The following is a 22093-nucleotide window of genomic DNA, read 5'->3' as shown; positions in this document are numbered from 1 at the left end:
GTCTGGCTCTGATTTTGGAAAGTATCTGATTCACAGTGTTTGAATTAGCAGATGTGTAGGCACCTGTGTTGGGTAAAAAAAAGGGAGTTGTGTTGAGTGGAAAAGCAGGCTGTATATTGCTTTAATTGGAAACCTTTTAGCAAATATGCAGGATATAGCAAATAAAGGGGAGAAAGCACATTTATACACCCTGAAAGCAGCATGGCAAAGGTACTGATCATGTGAACATCTCCAAACACTGAAGTGAGGAACCCCAGGGACTGAAAACCAACAAGACATTAGACAATGGCCTGTAGTAAGTGAGCCAGCTTAAGGATTTGTGTTGGCTTGGGAGCTTGTCTCAAGTTTTGTTCTGTGCTTGCTTCATTGCAATGTGTAGGAAGCAAAAAAAAAAAACCAAAATCACATAAGAAGCCTGCATGTCAAGGAGATCCTGACAAAACTCAGGCAGAAAAGTAAGTTTGCAGAGGGTGGAGCAGAGGTGGATAACATGGAAGGAACAGAGACACTGTCTGAGCATGCAGAAACACAGTTGAAAAAAGCCAAAATCCACCTGGAATTTGATCCATTCAAGGTTTTGGTGGGATGCACCAATGAGTGCTGAGGGAGCTGGCAGGTATTATTGCAAAGCCACTCTGGATAATCCTTGGTGGATGATGGCAATTGTGAGCAGTGCCAGAGAAGAAGAGGAGAACAAACATCACCCCTGTCTTCAAGAAGAGAAAGAAGAAGGATCCATGTTGGACACAAGACAGCATTGTATCCTTGTGGCAAAGAAGAATCCTGAGCTGCACTAGGCAAAATATTGCCTGCAGGCTGAGGGAGGGGATCCCTTCCCTCTCCTCAGCACTAACGAGGCCAGTTCTGGAGTTCTGGGCTCCCCCATACAACAAATATATCAATCTAAAGGGGAGAGGGCAAAGGGCCACGAAGATGATGAAGAGACTGGAGTACGTCCTCTGTGAGAAAAGGCTGAGAGAGCTGGGGCTGTCCTGCCTGGGGCAGAGAAGGCTCAGGTGGGATTTCATCAGTGGCATTGCACCCTCCAGGGAGGTGCAAAGAGGACAGAGCCGGGCTCTCTTCAGTAGTGCCCAGAGGAAATGGGCACACACGGGAGGCTCTGTCTGAAGATCAAGCAGGTGGCCTGGCTTGAGAAGGGGAGCAGAAGCAGATCACTTCCAAAGGTCCCTTCCAAGCTCAACCACTCTGTGACTGTGGAAAAATTATGACAGCAGTCTCCTTCAGGTCACTCAACCCATGCTAAGTTTAATAGGACGATGTTGAAAGAACAGGAAGGCTAGGAAGAGAAAAATATTTCTTTCCGTTTTTTCCTTCTGTCAAGATAAACAATTATAAGCCAGTATTGCACTGCTGCCAGGTCTTAATTTTCTTCCAAATTTGATTACATTCAATGTAGCACAGTGGAACACTGAGCAATCACAGCACCTCACTGCTGTCACATGAGCCATTGATGAGCCTGGAAAAAAAATCATCCCCAACAAAACCAACTCCAAACTAAAGCTCAAACCTGGAAAGGTTTATCCTGGCGAGCAGCCACCCCAGATCAGTATGGTTCCTTTGTATTTATCACAAATAAAAAAAAAATCAAATCAAATTGAATAAAAACTGTATGGCCATGCTCACCAGACCCACAGCCTTCATCCAGACCATTAAATGACCACAGGTGGCTGGGCTCCTGTATTTTTGTATCCTGAGAGGTTTTGAAAGAATGCAATAATGATCCATATCTGCACCACCTCCTCCTGCAAGATGGGAGGACAGCAATAACATGAGAAAAGAGTGGAAGACACAGGGGGTATCTGAGCACAAAGCTGGAACACAGGAGCCTTTCTATGCTCATGAGTTTTTTGCTAGGTGGTACTTAATCACCAGGCAGGGCACTTGGAAGAAAAAACACAAGAAAAACTTGTGCTTAAAGACATCGGGCTTTAAAGGGATGTAGTGGAAAAGGCCATTGAAATCACTGGACACACAGGGGAATTATGTCAGCTGATAGTTTAAATTTAGACTTGTTCAAAGCATGTAAAGAAGGAATTAGCCTATGAAGCATTAAGGTCACATCCTTAAACTTTGTTATGGAGGGATTTTCTTTTATCTGGAGCAGGACATGGCATCTATGAGTCAGATTCCAGCAACTGAGTTAACCTGGACAATACTTCTGCTGTTGTGAGAGGAGCTCTCAGAGTAGGATTAAGATCTTCCAGAAGAGTAGCTCTCAGAAGAGCATGAGGGGGAAAAAAACCCTCAAATACAACTTTCTCTTGACATTAGTGAAGCCATAGATGGTTTTGGTACTTCATCAGGAATTCCAGTCTTGGAAGCCTTCCACTCCTGTGTTTCAGTGCTAGAGAGAATAAGTTCTACAAACTCAGAAGTTTATTCCTCTGCTCTGTCTCCCACCCATCTAAATATGAGTTGCATCAGGCATTCAAAGCTTTCCAAAAGCAAAGTGCCTCAGGAAATACTGTGGATTATCACTGCCACAGGAGGGAATGAGCAACTCCATTACAGCCCTATTTGAGTGAGAAATTACATATTGCTGAAATACTACCATGAAGCTGACTGATTGACTAAGTCTTACTTTCAAAAGAGTTAAAGAGAGTGTGGGTGGCTTTGTTTGTTTTCTAGTATAATGAAAGACAATTTTCTAGACTTTTTTTCAATTATTTAACGTCTAGCTTAATACCAAAAACAAAACAAAACAAAAAAACCAAAAAAAACCAACCCCCCCCCAAAAATAAAAACAAGCAACAAAATACAAACAGGCTTATTCTAAAGTTTAAGTATTTTTTGTATGAGTGTTACGTGTTAATATTTAAATTCTTCCAGCATGATTAAATAGCAAGCTCTCTACTTAATCCAAGGAGAGGAGGAGCTGAGATGAATGAGAACAGTGGTTTTATTACTATTATTTATTTTTTTAAGAGTAAATATAATTTAATACTTTTTAATAATAATTCAAATCAATGGGTATGCCTTTTATGGCATGTTTATATAATGTAAAGTTCAAGACTAGTAGTGAATTAAGAAGTGTGTGTGTATACAGCTGTAAACAAAGGGAGATGCCAGAAAGATTCAATTCAATGTAAGAGAGACTACCCAGAAACCAGCAGTTTGAATAAATGTTGAACAGAACACACAAGTCTATTTTTCCACAATTGCTGAACTGTGCAATTATGCAACTATGTGCAAAAAAAAACACCCTAGTGAAGAAATGCCCTTGGCAGCAAATGCCCATTGAAAGGAAAACATAAATTTCTTCACGAAATGCAACAGCAGACCATGCCAGACCCACAGCTCAGCGAGATGCAAGAGCTCTCAAGGAGAAAAATAAAGGCTTTCTGCCATGGCTGGCTGAAAATATAAGGGGTAAGTACTGCTCAGTACCTGCACATGAGAAGCAGAGAGCCAGGGAAAAAGCAGTCCTTGATTGCAGAGCAAATAAAAGAAACAGCTTTTTCTGGCACTGTAGAGTTTGGAAAGGCACGTTTCGAAACTGCAAGGGGTAGCCTCTGTGCTCAGCTGCACAGGAAACCAAATACAATTAGTTGTGACTGATGTTAATGTATGATAAAAGATTTTAATTTTTTTTTCCCAGTAGAAAGAATTAAGCAAAGTCTCAAGTGCCTGCTTAAGCTGAGAGACAAGAGCTGTTTCAGAAACACTGGCAAAATCCTTGTTCTGAACATTTTTAAGTAGGACACCGATGCAAAGAAATGTTTAACTATGAGACAAAAGGTAGGCAGTCCTAGAAGGAACTGCAATACCTGAAGGCTGCATTATCATAAACGGCTAAATTCTGGGAAAAGATCAAAGGTGGATGCTGAGATTTTTTTTATTGGTAAAGTGGTAGTTTGGAAGCCCTTACGTCATCTGCATATGCTATGGTGAGAGCTGACAACACCTCAGTTTGTTCTTCAGCTTGCTGGAGGAACAGCCCCTGATTTCTGTGAGTCACTGCTCACATCCTGCCCTGCTCCAGCACTTCCTCATCCACAGCAGAAGCTCCTTGCGGCAGCACGTTTGGATCTCAGCACATGCAGAGGGAACACAGGGAGATTCCACAGAGGTAAGCAAGAGATCAAGTTTTCTGTATTGGATGAGAAAGTGCTAAAATTGCAGCATTTGTGCTATGGGGTTTGGCTAAGGTCTTTTACACTTGCTTCAGATGATGTTTCCATGGGAAAAATGGAAAAGGAACTGTGGATTTGGAGTTTGTTTTTTTTTCTTTGTCATAAGCAGCAGTTTCCCAGAGAGGAAAAACTCCAGATTGAGGGGGTTCCCAGTTGTGTAACTGCTCTCCCCTGTGCTGGCTCCCAGCTGGGGTGTGCTTAGACTGCAAAATTAAAGTGAGCCCACCACTAAAACAAAAGGCATTTCCAACTAATTTTATCACTCAGCACCACTTTGCCTTTATTTCTGCCCTTATCTTTTTGCTTTTCCTTAGTCATGAAAGTGACACACTGACAGAAGTGACCGAACAGGGAGTTTAGTGAACTTCAGAGGGCAAACACTAGGCTGAAAACAATCAAATCACACTTGCTGCCTCAAAATGTCACCTGAGCAAGAGCAAAGGCTCAAGACATTCAGCATCCAGGCAGAAAGGGAGCTCTGGGTAACTGCTCAGGTTCTGAATGGTCGCTGTTCACAAACTGGCAGAGAGTAACAGCAGCTGAAAAGGAAGGCAAGAAGTCCCAGGGTCCAGGCTGCAGGTAGTGAAGAAGGCAAGTGTAAGAGTGACAAGACTAGAAAGAGGGCAAGCAGCTGCCCAGGAGGGTTTTCCCAAACTGAGTCACTTTCGTTTCTATTACAAGCGGTGGTGGAGTTTGGGAAAAAAAAATATCAAATTCTGTTGCACAAATAGGCTCCAGACAAACCTGGTGCCTTGGTTTTGACAGATTAAATAAATTAATTATTATTAAATATTAAATTAATTATTAGATTAATTTTAAAACAAACCACAAAACCTACACAGCAAGAGATGTACAGGCTAATTCCTAGAACAAGGCATTTAAAACAACTTTCCTGTCTTAAAATCTAACTTTATTTTTGGTAGCTCATTGCTGCCTTTAGAGGGGACTGTACCCACCAAATCAATGCAGGGACAGAGGAAGGTAGGAGAAAGACATCTGGGAAAAGCACAGAGCAACAGATGCCACGAAGATCAATTTCTCACACCTCCTCCATGTGAACCTGGAACTCAGACCCCCTCAAGAGCCAGCTCATGCTAGATAATCTTGCCTTTTAGAAAGCTAAATAGAAATGTTTCACCAGTTGACTAAAAGTGAATCCTGAGGAAGAAGTGAAATGACAGAGCTATAGATTTCAGTTCTCATTAAATCAAAAAACTTGCCATTTTTTGGTGTTTATCTTGGTAACACAAGTGTAAGTAGTGCAAAGGTGGAAATCAGCAGAGATTTTTTTATTCCAGAGAAATTATTTATCTATTTCTGGAAAGGGAAAGGAGATGACAGGAATTTTTCAGCTCCAAGGGCTCTTCTTGTAATACAGACCAGGTTATTAGAATATCTGGCAAGATGAGCATTACAAAAAAAATTCTGTTAGGCTTTCCCCAGTTGGGAAAGCCCTAAAAAAAGATTGCATGTGTGTATACTACACTCAGGAGACTGATCTTTTGGTAGAAAAGTCACCAGTTCTGCACATTTTGTCTCCAGAAAAGCCACTCAGTGGTTGGTGGGAGGTGAGGGATGGGTGGGAAAAGAACAGTTCATGCTACAAAAAAAAAACCCCTATCTATTCTTTAAGGAAAAAAGGAAAAAAAAGAAAAAAAAAAAAGCCAATACAAAGGTGCAGTCAACTCTTTAGGGGGCTTTTTGGATTTTCCCACCTTATCATGGTAAATGCCATCTACAGTTTTCTGCTAACATAAAACAGACCTGGTGGAGCAAATCCAGAAGTCCACAAAAATAGTAAGTGCTGGAACACCTCTCATCTGAACACAGGCTGAGAGAGTTGAGGTTGTTCATCCTGGAGAGGGCTGTGTGGAAATCTCAGAGGGGCTTTTCAGGAGCTGGAAAAAAGAGACTTTTAACCAGGGCCTGTAGTGACAGGACAAATGACAACAATTTTAAACTGAAAAAGAGTAGATGCAGGTTGCACATAAGGAAAAAAATCTTTGCTGTGAGAGTGGTGAGGCACTAAAATGGGTTTCCCAGAGAAGTTGAGGATGCCCCATCCTTGGAAGCATCCAGGCCAGGTTGGATGTGTCTCTAAGCAATCTGGTATAGTAGAAGATATCCGTGCTCATGTCAGGGGAGGTTGGAACAAGATGATCCAGGGGTCACTTCCAAATCATTCTGTGCTTCTATGATGAGTACTTAAGAATCCTTTGAAAGAGTTTAGCTGGTTTGTCTTTCCTTTTCTGAACTGTGTTACAACCTTCCCTCCCTCTCAGGACAAAGCAGCTGCCTCCCGTGGAAGATGAGCATCCCTGAACAGCCACCAAAGGTGACAGTCCAGGTGCTGGGACATGTCCATGACTGAGCTTTGGTTCAACAACAGGTGAGAGAAATAAGGGGAGGCAAGGAAAAGGCATATAAACTCTCCTCTGAGCAATGAGATACTTTTCTGCTATAATGCAATAAATACACACAGACACTTGGACATACCTCAATGAATGTGTCTCATTGAGCACTGATAATGTTCAGGGGCATTTGGGGATGTGTACACATTGTGAGTGTCCCTGCTGTCATATTTTTCAAAGCAGCCTGAGCCTCAGAGACTTCCATTCATTGATTTCAGATTTTTCAAAACCATCTGCCCACATGTTTTTAAAACAGCACCTCAGTGCCTTGAGGCAAATCCTAACCCCAGAGCAAGGTGTGGTGCAGAGGTGCCTGTGCTAACAGGAGCTGGAGAAGTGCTGCTCTCTTCGTGCAGCATTGCACAGGCATGAACGCCGTGTGCTGAAGGGGAGTTGTTAATTGCATCACTCCAATACCCAAAGTTTCCCTCCAAATTCAGTTCTGTTCTACAAAAAAACAACACTGGTGAGTGGTGTAATCCAGCTTCTGCTTAGTGTAGTTGAAGAACGCAACTTTATTAGAGAATGGAAAGGATTAAGAAAAAAGGCAAATTATTGCTCTAGATAACTATTATGGGTTATAATCTATAGGGTTCTAATTTTTTTTAATTATTAAAATTATTATTTAAAATTATTTCCACAACTTAGCTTTGCATATATTTTCCTCTCACACCACTTTGTGTATATGTTACAATGCCATTTTCCATATAATGTTATTCCATTTGCAATTTCCTTGCAAGGCTGCTGAAAAGAGCACACTAAATGAGACTAAGAAGACTGCTATTTGCTTGATTTTTTTTTTTTTTTGGCCTTGCATCGCTTTATGAATATAGTTAATTAGTTGTACAGTCCATTTAAGTGTAATGTTCAACTCTGGCTTCTCTTCTCACATTTGAGTGGCCCACGTTCTACATTGGCATGTACTTAAGTCCTGAACCAGAATTTTTTCTAAAAGCAAAATTGCTTTCAGCTTCTTTATTAGTAGTCTTGCCAGGACAATGGTTGTTGTCACCACAAGAGAGGTCAGAGCTGGAGCCAAGCAGATCCTTCCCATTGTATCTCCAAAGAGAACCAATTTATTTTGACATCAGGAAAGGGAAGAGCAGACAGAACTCCATACACCACCTCTGAAGTAGACGAGCAAAAACTTGGTTGTTCTCCTTAACCAAATGGAATGTATTATCCAGAGGATGACATCTTCTTTAAACAGCAGTAGCAATGATGAAGGGAAAGAAGGAGATGCCCAGAAACATTTGAGAAACCCACAAGGTGAGAAGAAATGGAGACAGGAGTGTCACCACTTTTCCAGCTCTATCACAGATCCAGCAAGGGCCATTCCATGGTTAATTCACTCCCATACACTCCTCACTCAGTCACCCACAGCAGTGCTTCTGAAGACTCAGGCAGCAAGCTAAGTTTTTCTGGCAGCTGCCAGGACTATAGGTAGCACTGTACTTGTATTTTTCAGAGATTTTTGAAAGCAAAGCATGACCCTGTATGAATCTAAAGGCCCACAGTGATAGGATCTACAGAGTAGAATCTATCAGAGCTTCAACTCTCTCCTATAACAAAATCAATATTCTTTTATAGAATGATTTGTTTAAGATGAGGAAGAATTTTTTCTTACAAGAAATTCTGCAACGACACATGAGGAAGGGAGTGAAAGCTCCCTGGGGTCCTCATGTTGTGTTGCATCTCTTGTACTTTTTAAATCCTCTGCTGGGAAAGGGAGCAGGAGCATGAAATTAAAAGCTTTAGGGCTAAAAGGTTTTCCTGGAAAGGTCCCCTCTACAAGACAGCTATGCCAAGAGAGTCAGGGGTCAGAATTTTATTTCATTTCTTCCCTAAGACCCATGAAAGTCCCTGTGCTGTAACACATTTTACTACCTCCTCCCCCGTTTCTTCACTCACCACAGAGGAATGAGGCAGAAAAGAGTGTGTTGGATTGTACTAGAGTGTTGTCATCCATCCAGCAAGTGTACCCTGGGGAAGCCTACTTCCATAAACACTGCTTGGGCCCACACTTGGGATCTATTAAAGCCAAGGAAAGCAGCAGTGTCTTGCTGAGGACAAACTCCTTTTGTTACACCAGGATAGAGCTGCAGGAGTACCTGGATGAAACCTTTAGAGTCTCAAACCAAAAAGCAAAACATCTAATTAAAGAGCTAGCAGGCTGTATGGTAGGTCTGTCTAGGGGATCTTTGAATTTCCTCATGGGAAACTTCTGTCCTCAAAGATCATCCTTCACACGGTTAATTTCACCTTTTGAGACCCTCACTGTGGCTACAATTTTCATGGTGGTCACGAAAGGAAACCATTTTATTACAGGTGTTTTCCAAATACTGCTTTCACTGAAGCTGAACAACTCAATTCAGATGCAGAGTGAGCTGCAGGAGCTGATCCCAGTCAGGGCAGCCTCGCTGGCTTGACATGGTTGGCAAAGCCCAGCCACAGATGTGCCTCACACCTCAGAAGGGAGAGGAGGATCTAACTTAGGCTATCCCTGGTTAAAATACAGTTTCATCAGCTTGGCTCCTATCTTCTCTTACTCTTCTGTGTTCAGAGATGCATGAATAAGTTCCCACAAAGAAACAGCCCTCACGTCAAGGGTTAGCTCCAAAGGCAAATGGGAAGTTCAGCTCCAATGTGCCTTGCATTTGCAGGCCATAAAATGCAGGGATTTTGGGATGAAGCAGCTGTAAGAGACAGAGCTCAGGGAGGTAACACAAATGATGGCAAGGCCACCACTGACTCCCTACCAGCAAGGTGTGGATCAGAGACACCCCACGTCTTGCTCTGGTTAGGCCAGGGAGGGTATTTCATCTTGGGTGGCTCCAGAACAGGGGCTGCAAGGCCCAGACATTTTGCCATCCCTGAAAAACTGCACAGAAATAGGATTGCTTCAATTTATGAAACCTGTGTAATGTTTCAGAGCTGCTCTGAGGTGTTCACTGTCCTTCAGCTACCAGTTCAGCGTCTCAAATGATGGTTTACAGCTTGAGTGATTATAAAAAGGCCAACATGTAACACTCTTAGTTCAGTCTTCTAAATAAACAGTCCTAGAAGCACCGAGGTCAGCTTTGAGTTCCTCATGATCTGGGGCATTGAAAGAGACAAACATAACAAAGCTCTTCAAAGCCCATCTGGTAGCAGGACAGGAATGTAAGGGCTTTGAACCACAAATATGAGATGAGCATGTTAACATCTAGAGAAGATTTCTGTGAGTGCTCTGAGGAAGTGCTTCAAAACTAGGTTGTGTAAAATTCACATACCTTGAGTGCTTTCTACAAATCATTTCTCCCTTGGGTTGAACCCAGAAACTATTACTTTGTTTAACAGCTGGCAGTTAAAGCACAGGACAAATCACATCAAATAACTAGTAGTTAGCTTTCCACAAATGTGTCAAAGGGAGGAAAAAAAACCCCCAACTTGTTCCACAACATAGTCTCACAAATGGACATTTGTGTCTGCAGAAAGGGCAGCTGTAGTGCTGAATGTTTTGTGCCATTCCATAGTGCTCTAAAGAGCCAAACACAATTCTTTGTTTGCCTGCATTATAATGAGGCCTCCAGATGTTTGGCAGCTGCCTGCAAAATATGCACAATGCCATAGCTAATCAATTAGCACCTGGTACTTTCCCATCTGAGCGCATCACATCCCTTTTCCTTCGAGAGTTAGGGATGCAGTAGGTTGCACAAAAGTCCCACCCAACACTCCTCCCCACTGCCCCAGCTGAAGTTATGAGACACAGTTTGGGTAAGAAGTAGGTAATGTCACATTCCCATCAAGGATCAATCAACTCAAGTTCCCATTGAATGCATCAGCTCTTTTTACCAATAAGCAAAGCCAATTTGGAGAAGGAGTCCTGCCTTTCTAAATCAAAGTTTCTGTGCGGTTTTCACCTCAAGTTTAGTCATTTCTAAAGGCCCAAGTCTGGCCATCTCTTACCACAAATACTCAGAACTCAAGCTTTGGGCACATTGAAAAAATGGGTTTTCATGAAGAGTTGATAGCAAGAGAGGATGTGAATTCAGACAGTCCAGCTGTGGAACCAGGGAAGACCCACTCAGTTGCTATATCTGCCTAGAGTAATAGTTGCTACATCTGTCTAGCACATGGCAATGATGAAAATCCTCCTGGCTCAGCTTTGTTAGACATCTCCCAGAAGTGCCTGCTTCCCCAGAATCTGATAGCAAAGCGGAATAATCAATTGTTTACTTTGGCAGTAACAGCTGTGCATTGAATAATATTGTGATTTATGAGAGTTTGACTCTCATACACTTTCAGTGTATTGGAAACACACTGAGATGTACTTTAAGGCATGCAAATAAGGACATCCTTTCCATCCAAACAAAATATCCACAGTATACTACGAGATGCCAAAAGAGCCCAGCCAGATGCTGTCCTGCCTCTACTCTGCACATGGATAAATAATAAAGTATTTGGCCAATGATTTTAAACATTTTGTGCAAGAACAGATTAAAGGAAGGTAGTCCTTTCTAAGGAAAGTGCAGCAGGCATTCTTAACTAGAAAAACCCAGAGATAAACAATGATCACCTCTTACATATACAGAAACATAGTTCCTTCAGCTGATATTTGACATACCTTGCTTTCACAGAAAACAGGGCTATCCACTGGTGTTCTCAGTGTGTATGATATGACAGAAAGCTGAGATCCTGTTTCTGATTTAGGTCTATTTGCACCTTAGGAGATTACTAAAGCAGAGAATATCAGAGGAGCTTGAGAGTAACCAGTTTAAAAGTTATAACAGCTTGGACACCCAATGTTTTTGTCATGACTCTAGGAAATGTGAGCAGAGAAACATTTGACAAGGCTGGCCCTGATACTGCACAGCCATAGCCACCTGCTCAGTTATGGATGGCCTCATGAATGACACTGCTTCTCTTGTATTCCAGGAGAAGGTATCCAAGGATTCTGAGTCCTTAGGTGATATTAGAGATTTCCACTCACACACTCCCTTGATTTTTGACATGGCTAGAACAAACAGTGCATCTTTCTGCCCTTTATGCTCCAAGGCACATCATGCACCCAACCAGCAATTAGCAGCCATATAATACACCTATTTCACAGTGTTTCCAAAATCACTGGCACAGACACAATCACTGTAGTGCTCCACGCCACTTTTTCCTGGATTTCCAAAGAACAGTTGTCATCTAGGTGATGCAAAACCTAATCACTTGTGCAGAACTCCAGCCATGAGTTCAGAGGGTGCCAAAGCAGATGTGCCACGGGCACTTGCTACTGTGCAGGGGAGATTTGTGTCCGTGGCACTGAAACAGCTCCTGCAGCTATCCAGAGATACCAGATCACAACTGTGGAGCTACAACCTTTTCCTGCCATTGCATAAGCAGTTACTGGATCATCCTAGGAAAAAAAAAAAAAACAAACATCTGGTGTGAGATAGCATCAGAAGATATTTCACAGGGCGTTAATCAATGGAAAGGAAAGAGCATGAGTTCAAGGGAAGTAAGGATGAGTGTTGGGAGCAGGGAGAGGTCACACAAGTAGTGTTTCAGCCAGAGCACTGTCAAGACCTCTCAACAATACTGGTGAAGGCAAATGTTGCTGTTTTGGAAAGGAAAGGGCTCAGTCATCTGGGGGAAGGCAAGTCCTAAAGACCCAGCTGTGGGGCAGTGCAATGCTCTGCTGAATTTTCAAGCCTTGTGTGGGTTGTGCATTTCACACCCTCATCTTCCACTTCAGGGCTAGTTGAAAATTGACTGCAAAACGAAGTTCACCTAAAACTTCCACGGGGGGATTTCCTACATTGAAAGTGTAGAACCACAAAGAGGTCAGGCTGATCTTTCACAGCATGAAACCTTGTGGTTCTGCACAAACTGCTGCTCTTTCTTTTCAAGTCATTGCTTACCAACATGCTCCAAACAGCATAAGCATCTAAAAGGGACGCTGCTTGGCAGCTCTGACACTGAGAAAGATTTCTTTTGGTGCACTCTAGACTACAAAAAAGACAAGACAGCAGCAACCCATGTGCTGCTCCCTGCTGTAGATGCAGCTGCCTGCGTAGCCAGCAAGTTTCCTTTAGAAAACAATCTCACACAGTTGATCCAGCGACTCACTGCTAAGGTACTTTGTTTGGGCCCACGGCCATATCTAAAGGGGCCTCCACCACAGCCCACAGGATGAACCTATGACCCCCCTCAGGATGACCTTACTGTCCCCTACCAAGTGACCACCAGATGCTATTGCAACACAAGACATCTGGGCAGAATTCATTAGCCTGATACCATCTGGCTGATTTCATATATTTGTTCTCCAGCCTACTTTCAGCTGTGTCCTACTTTCAGGACTCTCTGGTATTAAACATAGTCACTGCTGAAAGGGTTATGTGGCTACAACAAAAAACAGCATCCTCTGCAGCAATGAGACAGTTCATTACCAGAGCTCCCTTCTCACTGAACCATTTCACCTTAGAAGAGCAAACTAAAGACTTCTTAAGAAGTCAGTAACTTCCAGGACTGCTATCCCCCTCTAGTTCTTGGAAGCTATAATAAATTTACATATTGGGTTGTGATCTTCAGTTGTTAAGTTCAAGGACTGGCATAACCTTTCCCACTCTATCACAAAGATCAGCACCATCCAATTGCACAAAAATGTAATTAACAGTTCACAACCTGGTTTCTTAAGAAGAATAAGGTTTGTGGGATCAAGCAAAACACCTGCTTAATTCCTCCCTCTTCCCCCCAACATCCCTTTTAGCCCTTTAACAAATCTTTCAAAAATAAAAAACAAATTTTAAAAACTCCAAAGGGATTCTCTTCTCATGGCAAGAGAAAAGACAAAACTAAGACAGTTCTGTAAAGTTAGCTCTTGAGTCCAGGGAATTTGTGCTAGAGTGCAAAAGCATTAACATCAGGAGACATCAGAGAACCCATATCAGGATTCATCTGCCCTTTCTATACACTTCTGTGCATTTTTCTCACAGCAGTTATGGAACAACAGTTCGCCTTCCCTCACCACAGTCTATTAGGAAATGCAACACCCGATGCAAAACATTTCTATGTCAACTGCTGCTATCTCTCAGTTCTAAATTCATCCTTTGTAAAACCATCTGTAATGCTGCTGTAGCTGGATTTTCTATTCTTTCTCCTAGCTACCCCAGATAAGGGCTTGCAAGGCTGCCAGAGCTGCTTTGTAATAGGAAAGGGAAGACACAGAAAGAAATTGTGGTTTCCATCCTACACTGTTCCTTTGCTTTCTCCTGGGGGAAGAGACCTTTTACTGTCCACTGGAGGAAATGGGAGAGCAGGATGGGAGGAGCTGGGTTTGGATTTTTAAAACCAGAGCTGCTGGTCATCTTCCAATTCTAAAAGAGAAACAGTTCAACAAATTAAAAGATCATTATAATTTAAAATAATTTAAAATTATTTAAAAGATCATTAAAAAAAACCTGCTCAAGTCCTACAGTCTCCAACAGGAAAACCAAAGCACTAAACTACCACAGAAAAAGCAAAAAGTAACACACAGCCCTTCCCCACCAAGACACATGCACAGATAATAATGAAACAAACTTCAGCAGGTTCCCACATCCTAAAGGAGAGAGCAGGTAATATGAAAATTAATTTCCATGCACACAGCCATGGGAAGAACAGGGCACTGTTGTCAGAAAAGGGTAGGAGGGAAGACGCCACCTCATTCTCATGCCATGTTTCTGAGCAGAAATACATAAGTTGGAAGCAAACACAAGTGATCTTTTAGAGAGGTTCAAAAGAAAGGAGGAGTTCCTTGCTTTGCCTTCAAACCCCAAGCCTTTTACTTTGAAAAGCAGCCAGCACCTCCCTGTGTGGCTGTGATTACAGTCAGGGGTAAAAAAATGCTATTAATGCTATTGCACTAATAACAGAAATTGTTCTTTTGCTGGTGGGACAAGAATGAGACAAGATCTAATCATGCTTGCACAATGCTTGAGAGATGAGTGCTCCAGATAGAAAATAATCTGAACTAAATCTGAACCAGGCATTAAAAAGATCTGTAATCTTTGACATTGAGAAACATTCCAGAGCATGAAGCCTGCAGGAAGTGCTTATGATCCCCACTCTTCCCTCTCCTACTTACACAATTTGACTGTTACAGACATTTTCTTCAGACAAAAAAAAAAAAAATCCACCTCAACTATGAAGCCAAAAATCTACAATCCTTCAGCACCCGGGCAAAATATCTTTGTATGACTGTTCTGCACTTGGAACAATTATTTGCAGATTAGCAAAAGAAGCATGAAGTGCTTACAGGCATTTTTAAGGGCCTTTGCTTGGGATCCTGTTCATATCTATCTCTGACAAACAGAAGTTAATTGGACATTAATATTACTGTGGTTGTAACACAGCCATACTGGAAGCTTTCTGCTCCAACACCAGAGCAGCTAGGTTTAAAAGACTGGGTAGGCTTCAGCTTCATAAATATTTTCAAAAAGCACTGGTTGGGAAAGCTATTCCATGGGGAAGAGGGGGTCAGGTTTAAGCATGCAACATTTGGCAACTCTCACTCTTATTTTTGTCACTGGTTCAAGAGTCCTTGACCCTCTAGGAGTCCATATTTTTACTAGTACAAAGTATTCCATTAACACTTTGTGCTTTACAGTGGGCATCTATGGAAAAAGCCAGGTTGGGCTCCTGGAGAACAGCTTTTCCATTTCTTAATTATTTACACATCTGGTTTTTTCCTTGCATTACAAAAAGGTGCCATTGGAACCTGCAGAAGTATCAGATATAATTCAGCAGCACACCAGAGGTACTGGGGGCATGCTATGAATCACTCGGGAAAAGTTATTCTATAAACAGCTCCTCTCTCCTTGAAAAGTTCTCACAAACTGCAGCGGCAGGTCTGCTTACAAGAATTGTGAGAAAACAAACCTCAAATAAAACCCAGACACCTTCACTTTTACTTGAAGAGAGCAACGCTCCTGGAGAGGCCAGCTCAGGCAGAAACCAGCTGCTTTTGGTTCCTTAGCTCTGACATCAGCAAGCTAATTATTATCATTGATTGGCCCCAGGATTTGCTCCAGATCTATAAAAACTTTATGATGAACAGTTGCTCATAAACATGTTCAAACGACTGCGTTTAGTAGCTGAGCAGAAAAACACTGGCTGTGACTCAGGTGGTTGCTGTTGCTCAGAGGAGCTGTTGTCAGGGTTTGTCTTCCAGGTGTACAAACCTTCAGCAACCTCTGCTACCTCAGTGCCAAGTGAACATTATTCTCCAGGGAAGAGCCAAGAAAAGTTACACCAACCTTGATTAATATCAGTTTCTTTCTCTCCTCTCACCTTGGCGCCCTGAAATTCCATTTTCAGACCCGCCATTCACACACAGCATTTCCACATCCACTGCAGCAGCTTCAACTGCATAGGCTGCTAATTAGCCTCATTTATCGGTGAGGCTCATCAATTTTTTGAAGAATAGTTAACTCCCTCCTGTAGAACAAAAACATTTTCTGAACTTGGTCCAAGTTTCTTCCTCTTCTTGTCTGATAGGAAATACAAATACAATTATTTTGGCATTACAAGTCAGGGATGAGATACATTGTCCTAATTGGTCTGATAGAGGAAAGAAATAAACTGACTGCTGAGCCTTGGTGGGATTCTTATATGTATCACTAACAACCACATCTTGTAGAAAGAACTTCTTTTTGAGACATTATGCAAAAAAAAAAAAAATAGCTAAGGGAAGAGAAGAATCACAATAAGGAAAAGAAACTGGTAATCCTGGAGCTTCTTGCTAGTGAAAATAAACATCTGCATGGATTTTCCCTGCTCTCACAGTATTGGGCTGGAAAGTCATTTTGGAGAATAGAAATTCTCTGGCGTTAGCATATTACACTTCCTCCTATACAAGTCATCAAACAAAAGTAATAAAGGCATTTTATTGACTATTCTGTCAGCTCAAAGCAGTCTTTTGAGCCTGAAATAGTTTCTCTTCTGCTTCCTAAGAAATTCCCCCAGAATTTCCCTTTCTCCCTCTCCCATTTGATTAGGCTATATCCAATACCTGAATACAAAACTTCCAAGGGAGGGAGTTTTCCTCTTTCCTTCCTTTGGCTGATAACATTTACCAAGGGGGTTTTATAATCCTGGCTCAGTGTGAAAGATAGCTGCAGACTGGACAGGAAAAAAACCCACACTTTTAAAATGGATCGTTTTGGAGCTTTAGAATCTTAACAGCTCAATACTGTTCATAGGATGGTCTGGGTTTTAAGGGATCTTAAAGATCATCTCATTCCAGCCCCTCTCCATGGGCAGCAACTTCTTCCACTAGACTGGGCTGCTCAGAGCCTCATCCATCCTTGGGTTCTTGCTCAGTGTTCAGTAACTCAATTATTGTCAAGTCACATCCTCTCTGAGTTTTCCTTGCCGTTTCCACCATTTCAGGCAGCAATACCCTCTGTACTCTGTTTTTCCAAGAAGCCTGAACCAGCCTTGTACACATCTAGCTGTGCATGCACCTTGCACAGCTGTGGAAGCTCAGTAACAAAGGAAGAGCTCAAATAATTGTGTGATTTCCATGCAAGCAGAGGAGCTCAGCCCTTTGGATACTGCAGCTGCAAACTATTTGCAGAAATTTAAACTAGGTGGAGATATTTCAGTGCAGGGAGGTTTCTGCAAGTAACAGATTAACAACAGGATTAGACTTCCATCCTCATTTTTAACAAGACAGAATTATTTCACATAGGGCATCTCTAATCCAGGTGGCACAAAGCTCTTTAAGGCAGGTAGTAATATGATGGGAGGGAAAGGCCATGAAAAAAAGCAAGGAGAATACCTGCCAACCACACCCATACCATGCAAGAACTTCCCACATATTTCAATCCATTTTGGTCTTTCTTGCCTGTATCTGTCTTCTGAGGAGCTGCATTCAGGAATTCCTACCATTTGACATAATTAATACATAATTCATGTGTGGATGGTCAGAGGAAGGGTAGTGAGGTATTTTTATTTCACCCATCTTCTCTCCTACTCCAGTAAGTTTCTCCCCAGTTTGTATCTAGCAAGAACCTCACACACTCTCTTGAAAGAAATCTTTATTCTTGAGAAGAATAATTTATTCACCAAAAGAGGAAAAAATATATTTTGTTGGGACTGGAAGATAAAGAGCAGTGGAAACTCTCAGAAAGGCAAAAAGGAATTGAGAAAAAGAAGAACTTCTGTGGGAGCTGTCAGAAGGACTTTACAAAAAGGAACCATGGCTTTTTGGTCTCATTCCAGAAGCTTCATCAAAGGGCATGATACCTCCACACACGACCAGTCACAAGGAATAAATCTCACCCATGAGCACAAGGGTCAAGGAGGGAATACACCTCATGCTGCCTAGGCTGTGCTTCCTGAGATGTCACAGTGTCAGATCTGCAGAACTCAGTCCCAGGAGGGTTTAGGACGCACAAGACAGGGAAGGGTGGGGCTAGGAACACTTGCTAGGGATTTGGAGGGAAGAAATCCTTCCCTATGCCAAGAGTCTTTGCAATAGGAAGAAAGCAAACGGAAGGCACTGCCCTGCCATACAGCAGCAGCATTCTCTTGAAAGAATAAACACAGAAAATAAAGCATGTCTTAAGAGAATGGGATGAGGGCCCTCTGCTGAAAAGTCCAGACAGATGTCATGCCAAACTGCCTGACAGTGACCCCAAAGGCAGCAGAGAGATGACATCCCTCTGGAATGAGCACAAAAATCCTTCTCATTCTTGGATTAGCCTTCACACAAAGCAACCGAGCAGATGGCAGACACATTTCTGAGAAATAACAGCTGGAAATATGGATGCCATGGATCTTGACCATCTGAGAATTCAGTCAGACCAGACTTAACATGAAACCACCAAATACCCACAAGACTGTAGCATCATTTGCTCAGGGTTGAATTCTGTTCACTTGCATACCAAGAGCATGCTTCCTTCCCCCTGAAACTTGAAATGAAACGCGCCACTTTTAGCATCAGTCCCCTGAGCCATCAAACTCTTCCCATTTTACAAAGCCACAGACTGCTTCAGTTTAGTCTGAGAGCTATTTAGAATGGCTGTTCTGAAATCAAGAACACAGTCTAGTTTCCCAAGGCTTCCAGTCTGCTAAGTGGGCGAGGTCACACTCTCCGTTTTTGGCCAGACACCTCTAGAGTTTCGCTGTTTTCCTTCAAGCCCTGGGAAGATGTTTGTTTATGTTTGAATTCTGGAAACTGATCCATTATAAACTGAAATTTCTGTTTTCACTACACATTTTATTTCCATACAGAGACATTAATTCCTTTTTACCAAAGCTGTTTATTTAAAAGCCAGAGAGGCTCTAAGTTCCTGCTGCAGGACCTTTATGAGGTACAGTGGAGCAAACAAGGGGCAACAGGGCTGGGAAAGGGTCTGGAGCACAAGTCTGGTGAGGAGCAGGAGAGGATGTTCAGCCTGAAGAACAGAAGGCTCAGGAAAAACCTTATCACTCTCTACAATTATTTGAAGGAGGCTGTAGCCAGGTGGGGGTCAGCCTCTTCTTCCAGACAAGAAGTGACAGGACCAGAAAAAAATTCAAGGGTTGTAAAGCACTGGAACAGGCTGCCCAGGGAAATGATGGAGCCACTATCTGTAGAAGTGATCAGAAAATACATAGAGGTGGCACTTGAGGGCATGGTTTAGTGGTGAATGCAGCAGTGGTGCTGGGTTGACACCTGGACTTGATGATCTTGAAGGACTTTTCCAACTCTAATGATTCTTTGATTCTACAGCTTTCCACCAGGAGCAAACCATGCACCATCACTCATTCATTCACTCATTATTCCCAGAAGGAAAAATCTTTTCAGATCAGAAATGTCTTTGATAATCTTTCAGTCCCCAGAGCCTGTTTGTGGCCCGCAACAACCCTTAAACAGCCGATGGGAAATTCCAGCAGCATGGGGAAACACAGGAAAGCCCAAAGGCAGCAGCACCGCACCCACCACCTCCCCAGCTGGTCGGGTGTGACTGCAGCACAGAGCACACAGAGCCCCAGAGCACAGTAGATAAGGGAAATTCAGAGAATTACAACTGCATAAAGTTTGCTAAAACAAAAAACGTGAAAACCAGGCCAGCCACGCACAGCAGAGCACCTGAAGTTAAGGATCCCAATCCAAGACTCAGCTGTCACCTCAGCACGTTTTGCAGCCTGAAGCCCCAGGCAGTCCCCCAAGGAAGCAGAGGACACTCCTTCCCACTGCCTTGATCCAAAAGGGTGGCTATATAAACACTCCCTGCCACCACTCACAAACTTCCAGAAGATTGCTTTCAAATTAGGGCAATTTCAAAACCTAGAATCCTTGAAGAGGAAGCCACTGTTGTTTTTGACTATGTATCAGCACGTACCCCTCTCCAAGATGTCTTAAATCTCTCTCCTTGAACTAATTAAAGGACAGGCCTGTAAATGATGCCTCATGTTGTTTATAAGTTGCTTTCAAATGAGACCAGAAGTAATCACACAGTTTCGGTACAGGCTGTTGCATCATAAAACTTTCTCTAAGAAACCAGACTGTAATTTCCACTTGCAAACTCACTCATTAGCTTTCTATTAACTAATGGCTTTTACCTAAAGGTAATAGGACTGGTACTGTGGTTACATGAGAGGAGAGCGTTGAAAGAAATGACAGAAAATTGCCTTGATGTGGGCAAGGAAAGCAAGGTGGCATTTTCAGCTCGGGGTACACTCAGGATTTCACAAAGCCACAGAAGAAGGTGCATCCCCCACGCTCCTACAAGCGCCAGTAACAGTCACTTTGCATAAATCCGTTCTCAAAAGCCAAAGGTATGCTAGGAAGGGAGGGGAATAAAAAACATGCTTGAAAAAATTACCAATGACTAAGCTGCCAAGCCTTGCCAGGTGCACAATGAGAAGCTTCCACCTTGGCAGCGGCCTTCATTCATCTGCTGGGGGATTTTGGCAAATCCTTTCAGAACTACTGCTGCCTTCTGCAGCTGGTGTCTGCTCCACCTTGGATGACCATTCATTCAGTGCCCAGTGCTGGATGGTGCCAGGTGAAGTGGAAGAGCTGAAAAGGCAAATCAGTTCCTTCAGTTTGTCTTGCCCACTTAGCTCACAACCACTTGGATGTAACTATCACACTCTGTGGTCACCACACAGGAAAGGAAGAGTTTTAGGGTTCCCAAGAGCATTATAACTTCAACAGCAGCATTCAGACCCTTTCTCACCCTCCTGCACCAGAAAGGGACAATTGGAATCCATTTGCTTTGGGACACAGAGCCCTGCTGCTCTACTGGGAACATTTGGTTACTTCACCACTTGATTAATTTAATTTTAATGCAGGCTGAGCTAGCGTGCTCCATACATGGCCTTGCATCTATAACACAAAAGTTGGGTGACAAAGGTTGTCAAGAAGATCATAATTTTACAATTTAATCATATGCTTTACAAGTTAATCATACATTTAATCATATATTTTAGTTGCACCCAATGCCTTAGTTATTTCAGATAGGTTAGCGTGTTAAAGAGTTACTAATTAGCATTTGAATTCTTCATGAAGTGATTATTCATTGCAAAGCCTTACTCTGTTAATTATTTTAACCTCTGCAAAAAGAAAAAATCCTAAATAATTCCTAGAGCTGATTTAAATGATCAATAACTGGGTAAAATTTTAAATTTGAAAAAAAAAAATAGAAAGAAAAAACTGTTTCCAAGCTTCCATTTAATTTAAACCAGAAAGGGAAAATAAGAAAAATGAAATACCAAATAGAAACTGTTTTTAAAGTGCTTATCCACACGGTGCATGAAACCAGCTCAACTGAACAGACAGGAACAGATCTCTCCTTTGGGGTAGTAGGAGCATCAAGTCAGCTCAAACCAGAAAGAAATGTTATTTCAACTAAACAGCACTGAATTAAGCTAAATTAGGGTCAGGGGCTCCAGCTAGACCATCTGAAGCATTCCTGTGGTTTGACTTTTCTTCCTTGGAAAAGACCTGAATTGCTCTCTTCATGCACAAGCTTAACTTCAGTAGGGAAGTAACACCATCACATGGATGGCAAGAGAGCTCAACATCCATAATTCAGACACAATTTGGTATCTTAACTCTGATCTCAGTCACTCCCCAGTCCAAAACTTGCGAAGAGGCATTTCTGAGAAGCAGAAACTCCACAGGGACTCTGTGGGAGGAAGCCAGCCAAAGGCAGGGACTCAAACAAACCAGCCATGCTGGAACAACCAGCCTGGTTTTCCTGGAGTCAGAATGAAAACTGATGGAAAATGACTGACCCTCCAGAAGAACGATACAACTTTCAGGAGCTCTGCCTTGTGGGTCATTCCTGTCTGCTGCCACTGACCTTTAAAAAGGCCTGTTAGCTGGCCACACATGCTAAAGTGTTCAGCTGTTTCTGAATAAGGAGATTGTCATCAGGACCTCTCTGCACAGAGAGAGTGGACATGGCCACAGTACCCCAGAGCACCAGCTGCTGGGCCAGACACCCTCAGCCTGGCCAGAGACCTCGCTGCTGCCCGACAGGAGAGGCTGCTGGGGAGCCCTGGTCCAGCAGAACAAGT

The 22093-nt window shown here is 42.5% G+C and overlaps 1 protein-coding gene across 2 annotated transcripts in view; it reads left to right on the top strand.

The window, feature by feature from the left end:
- Positions 1 to 3312: 3312 nt before the first annotated feature.
- Positions 3313 to 22093, top strand: part of LOC119706552 (V-set domain containing T-cell activation inhibitor 1-like) — a 31496-nt gene continuing 12715 nt past the window's right edge. The window contains exons 1-3 of one of the 2 annotated variants that reach the window (XM_038150387.1): positions 3313 to 3390; positions 3943 to 4090; positions 6437 to 6543. The gene's annotated coding sequence lies outside the window, so the exon portion shown is untranslated. Of the gene's footprint in view, positions 3391 to 3621; positions 4091 to 6436; positions 6544 to 22093 lie in introns of those variants that run through there. The other variant, XM_038150395.1, reaches the window with a different exon arrangement.

Source organism: Motacilla alba, chromosome 1 (genome assembly GCF_015832195.1).
Source record: "Motacilla alba alba isolate MOTALB_02 chromosome 1, Motacilla_alba_V1.0_pri, whole genome shotgun sequence".
NCBI classification, from domain to species: domain Eukaryota; kingdom Metazoa; phylum Chordata; class Aves; order Passeriformes; family Motacillidae; genus Motacilla; species Motacilla alba.
This window is presented reverse-complemented; position numbering and strand designations above follow the sequence as displayed.